The following is a 6,260-nucleotide window of genomic DNA, read 5'->3' on the forward strand; positions in this document are numbered from 1 at the left end:
GTTTCTACTAAATGCATACTGCTTTTGCACCATTGTAGGGTCAAAAAATCATTAAGTGGAACCATTGTTAAGTCAGGGACCATCTGTAGAAACCAAACGTAATTGTAATGGATAGCTCTTTCACCCATCTGTTTCTTCATTTTAATTTTCCTTTGGGAAATTACGTTCTTTCACTGTATGCTCTCTTAGTAGGACTGTTAAAATATCTGAAGCCATAGGGTAGGCACATGATTCTAGCTAAAGGACTGCTAGGAATTTGATATATGAGCCCAATGACACAAGAATTTCATCCTAAAAATAGTATAGAATTTTTATGAGTGAAATAATGCATTTCTGAAACACAGTAATGAGCAAAATCACTTTATTAAATTGGCTTTGATCTTCACCCTTTCAAACGTACGCCAACTAAAAAATAAACACTACACAAACATAGATCACTTTTTCCAACTTTAGTAAGTAAAAACTGCAATTTAAAAATAAAGTGGTTAATTCTAAAAGAGAGAAGTCATATCAGCCTCAACACACTCTGGTCAATTCCGATCTAGTCACACAAAATGATCTTCTAAGGAAATCTGACCAGTGGGACAGTTAAGTTTGTGCTTTTGGCTATAGAGAATTAAACTTAAATTGCACTCAGTCTTTCATCTTTTAATGAAAGATAACTTTCTCTTAGAAACAGCATAATCATTGTTATAGTAAGTCTAGCTCTTAAATGAAAATATGGGCTGAGTTACAGTTTACTTACTAACCTAGCTAAGAAACCTTTGAAAATTAACCATGGATCAAAGTATTTACTTAAATTCAAGATGTTATCTTAGGATGAGCTGTAACACAGGTCCTTAACTTCCTTTAAAAAGAACACTGAAAATTAAACCTTTATCACAATCAGTCAGTACTTTAAGAAACGGCTCTTCAATACAAAGTTTCTCTTCACAGATGCTATGTCCATTTTCTTCATAATATTTTCTTATTACCACTGTATCTTCAAAATCATCATTCCCTGATACCAATTTTCCACTTTCCCAGGCATAAATAATAGGCTTGTCAGGCAGCACAACAGAAACATTGGAATCTGTTGGATTGAGCCATCGAACTTCTGACTAAATCCTGGGAAAAGAGACCAGACTTTCCTCCTGTAAAAACAATGTTTTTTAAAAATAAGACAGCATTTCTTCAGGTAGGTTATGAATTGAATAGGACAGAATCTCAATTTCTTGAATGCCTATATCAGAAGGATTAAAGAGTATTTCTGGAACAGCAAATCTCTCATTGGCCTGAAGAATTTTTTATCCAGATTTATATTTTCCACTTAACACCATCTCTTCTCTTGGCCCTTTCAAATTGCAGTAAAGTCAGGCAAAACATAGTCAACGTTAATGCATTTTCTTCTTTCAACTTGGCAATACCTATGTCTCTGTAAAAATTCTGAGACAAAAAGTGTATATCATCTTTCACTTGGTCAATCACGTGTTTTGTTCATAATATGTAACTGCCTGTAGGTATGATATCTTTTAGATGATTGGTTAGGATTTTCCTCCCATATTTATCTTATTGCTTATTTTATCTTTTTACTTCTAAAATAAGGAGATATATGTCTAAAGCAATATCCATTGCCTACGATGATACAGCGTAATTTGGAACAATTATCTCAGAAATACCTATGCGCACAGAGAGCCCCAGCATCTACTTTTAATACTGCTAGAAACTTGTATTCTTCAAATAAGATTGCATTCATTGATTTTTGAAATGAAGTTAAAATATGATTCTATGCTAATAATATTAATATCTAAAAAACGAAAGAAGACATTTTCATGACTATAACCGATTTTGGCTTTGTAAGCTCTGATATCCAGCACTAAGATCATCATTTTAGCAAAAACCTAGCCGCTGTTGCTTTCTTTTCTCATCTCTCCACTCACATTGGAAACCAAATTTTGGTGCATACATTTTCAGCTTACAAAACAAATTAGCATTTATTGTATGATAGCATCTTCATCTGTGACCTTTTTACAGAACCCAAATGATTTTCAACTAAGACCATAATCTTGATCTTGAGATGTAAAAGATACATTTTATGCTCAGATTTAACTGAAACAAGCATGAGATTAAATTAATTCTCGGTTTTTTTTTGAAGGTGTATATGTATGTATGCATGATATAGAAATAATAATGCAATTTGATTTGTGCTTTAGCATTTTCAAAGGATTTTATTTGAGAGATATTTTGTAAAAGTAAAGGTAAAAGAAAATCACAGTAACTGAGTCAAGCAAATCTACTTAAGCAGCTATGATACAAGTTAAAATTAAATAAATGATTTGCTTATAAAGAATTGCAAGCAGTGTGGGAGAACTAGGTTCTATTCCTGAGTTGGAAAGATCCCCTGGAGAAGGGAAAGCTACGCACTCCAGTATTCTGGCCTGGAGAATTCCATGGACTGTATAGTCCATGGGGTCACAAAGAATTAGACATGACTTCAAAATCACTGTAGATAGTGATTGCAGCCATGAAATTAAAAGACGCTTACTCCTTGAAAGGAAAGTTGTGACCAACCTAGATAGCATATTAAAAAGCAGAGACATTACTTTCCCAACAAAGGTCCGTCTAGTCAAGGCTATGGTTTTTACTGTGGTCGTGTGTGGATGTGACATTTGGACTGTGCAGAAAGCTGAGCACTGAAGAATTGATGCTTTTGAACTGTGGTGTTGGAGAAGACTATTGAGAGTCCCTTGGACTGCAAGGAGATCCAACCAGTCCATTCTGAAGGAGATCAGCCCTGGGATTTCTTTGGAAGGAATGATGCTAAAGCTGAAACTCCAGTACTTTGGCCACCTCATGCGAAAAGTTGACTCATTGGAAAAGACCCTGATGCTGGGAGGGATTGGGAGCAGGAGGAGAAGGGGATGGCAGAGGATGAGATGGCTGGATGGCATCACTGACTCGATGGACATGAGTTTGGGTAAACTCTGGGAGTTGGTTATAGACAGGGAGGCCTGGCGTGCTGCGACTCATGGAGTTGCAAAGGGTTGGATACAACTGAGCGACTGAACTGAACTGAACTGAACTGAGTGACTTTCAGTTTCACTTTCTGTCCACCAAGGATCATGACTCATAAATTAATGATTGATTTACCTTAAGGTCAGAAAGATGTTTTTTTGAACAAGGGAGGAGTAAACATAGATTAGAAATGATTATTAAAAGTATTATTACAAGTAAACATATATTACAAATGAATTTTTAGAACATTTTGTAGTTTGAAAAAGAAGAAATTTCTGTTTTGAACCATAGAGATTGACTTTTGTGATTGAAAGACAAAATAGTTCAGAGATAAGATGAAGTTAGCAAAAATTTATTTTTAAAAAAGAGAAGACAGAAAAAAATAGAAAGTTATATTTGTATAACGCTGCTGCTGCTGCTTAGTTGTTTCACTCATGTCTGACTCTGCGACCCCATAGACGGCAGCCCACCAGGCTCCCCCATCCCTGGGATTCTCCAGGCAAGAATGCTGAAGTAGGTTGTCATTTCCTTTTCCAACGCATGAAAGTGAAAAGTGAAAGTGAAGTTGCTCAGTCGTGTCTGACTCGTAGCAACCCCGTGGACTGCAGCCTACCAGGCTTTTCTGTCCATGGGATTTTCCAGGAAAGAGTACTGGAGTGGGGTGCCATTGCCTTCTCCAGATTTGTATAATAGAAGCTACTATTTTTCTTAAAACATAAGATGTTTAAAGCTGAATAATTTTAAAGTAAAATTTAAAATTTAACAGTTTTAAAAAATAAAATATCAATGATATTCAGATATTAAGTAATCAACACATCTCCACTTCATCTCACATTGAATAAGCCTGGCTTCAAAGGCAATATTACATTGGAAATTAACCTTGCTATAGGAAAATCACAGTGGTCAAAGCTGACATTTGGCATTTCAACAAGAAAGGAGGTGGGGGATAATTGCATAAGCAGATTTCCTCTACTCTGTCATATGCTGAATAAAAGCTACACCGGCCACTGTCCTTTGTGGCTATATGGAATGTATATTTGAATTTTATCATGAGATTTTCCAATCTGTCATATATTCAGTTCTGGTGAGACTGGAGAATTTAGTATAGAGGTGTGTGTGCGTGTTTGTGTGTGTATGTATGTTGTCTGAAAGGGGTGGTGTGGGCGTAACTAATATCAGGGTTGGATGGACAGGTTTGACGGTCCAGAAATAAAATAGAAAAAAAAAGTGAGAGTAAAGAGGCTCTCTAGCTTGTGATATAGAGAAAAAGCAGAGGCTTCAAGGTCTCCTGTGAAATTAGAAACAGCCTTGCAGGATGAGAGAGGGAGGAGCTTAACCTGGTGGAAAGGCTAGTGAGAAAACTGTTCCTTCCCCCTGTTCCTCTTTTCAGTGCAGAGCCATTCCAACAGCTGAGGATCTCACCAACTTTAGAAAACAAAGGATTACTAGATCGGCCATTTTAATTGCATTGGTCAGTAAATTCAGTATAACAGTGCCTGATCTAACTTTTAACAACTGTCTTTCTTAATCAACAAATGTTTTAGGTGGAGTGGCTGGTCATGTCTGTTAAAATTGTTGAAACCAGCAGCAATTTTTCCAATGACTTGAAAGATATAGATAGCTTAAGATGGCAAATTAAAGAGTTGAGAGTCTTGTTAAAGAGATAAGACTCATCTCAGTTGTTGTTCAGTTGCTAAATTGTGTCCAATTCTTTGCAACCCCATGGACTGCAGTATGCCAGGCTTTCTTGTCTTTCACTATCCTGGAATTTTTTCAAACTCATGTCCATTGAGTGGGTGATGCTATTTCATAAGATTCTATCATGATTAGAGTTTGTTTTTATAGTCAGTGATACAAAGAAATGCCCAGGTTTTCAGTTAACCATGTTAGACCAGGTTGCATTTTCAGGAACATAGTTTGCCTGGCTGGAAAAGCAGAGTTACAGGATGAACTATCTAAAATGAAAAGAAAAATTCAACTCACAATCATTTACAAATAAAGATCAAAGTGAAGAACTTTTTTTTCTTTTTTTTCAAATGTAGGAGCAAGACCTTAATCTCAGAAGGGCCTCTGACTCTGTTTAGTGTTCTACTGTTGTCATTTCTAAAGTCTTAATACTTTTTTAAAAAGTGACTCCACATTTTCATTTTACACTGGGCTCCACAAATTTTATAACCAGTTTTGAAGCCGTAAGATGTGTAAGAAAAAAAGATCTTGATATTGAAATTATGCTTAATTTTCTTTTTTTTAATCATTTAATCATTCTTAATTTTTGACATGTAGTTGATTTATAACTTTGTGTTAGTGTCAGGTGTACAGCAATGTCATTCAGTTATGCATATATATGTGTGTGGGTGTGTGTGTATATTCTTTTCTATTATATGTTATTACAAGATATTTAGTATAGTTCCCTGTGCTCTACAAAAGGTCCTTGTTGATTATCTATTTTATATATAGTAGTGTGTATGTGAGGAGAAGGCAATGGCACCCCACTCCAGTACTCTTGCCTGGAAAATCACATGGACGGAGGAGCCTGGTAGGCTGCAGTCCATGGGGTCGAGAAGAGTTGGACATGACTGAGCGACTTCACTTTCACTTTTCACTTTGATGCATTGGAGAAGGAAATGGCAACCCACTCCAGTGTTCTTGCCTGGAGAATCCCAGGGACGGGGGAGCCTGGTGGGCTGCTGTCTATGGGGTCACCCAGAGTTGAACACGACTGAAGCAACTTAACAGTGTGTATGTGATAATCCAAAACTCCTAACTTTTTCCTCCATTTCCCTTTCGGTAATCATAAATTTATTTTCTATGTCTAAAACTATGCTTAATTTCAAATTATCATTTTCAAAATGATGGAATTGGCTTCAAAAATACCACTCCTTCCCATATCTAACCATTTATTTCTACTTATAAAATTAAGGAATTCCCTGGGCTTATTTTTGAAATGGTATTCTGATCTGTGTTGAGGGGAAAATAAGACAAGAATTATGACTGTAAAATTTCATTAAAATATCCTCCTTATACACAGTAGCAGTCCTTTGTTTGACAGAATACCAGAGATAAAGTTGTATGACCTGGATATTTCACATTCACTTTCCTTGTACCAAGCAGGGAAATTGGTTATTGCATTTTCCAGGAGATTGAATTGTTATAATTATATTGCATGTTATAATAATATTTAAACAGCTCCCAGTGTCTGGCGGGTGTTTATCTTTTTTTTTTTCTCAAGGGTTTGTGAATGTTGTTCTACCCAAGAACACTTTGGT

The 6,260-nt window shown here is 36.0% G+C and overlaps 1 pseudogene; it reads right to left on the reverse strand.

The window, feature by feature from the left end:
- Window positions 1–839: 839 nt before the first annotated feature.
- On the reverse strand, window positions 840–1,868 carry LOC102283203 (actin-related protein 6 pseudogene; annotated as a pseudogene).
- Window positions 1,869–6,260: the final 4,392 nt, after the last annotated feature.

Source organism: Bos mutus, chromosome 24 (genome assembly GCF_027580195.1).
Source record: "Bos mutus isolate GX-2022 chromosome 24, NWIPB_WYAK_1.1, whole genome shotgun sequence".
Lineage (NCBI taxonomy): Eukaryota > Metazoa > Chordata > Mammalia > Artiodactyla > Bovidae > Bos > Bos mutus.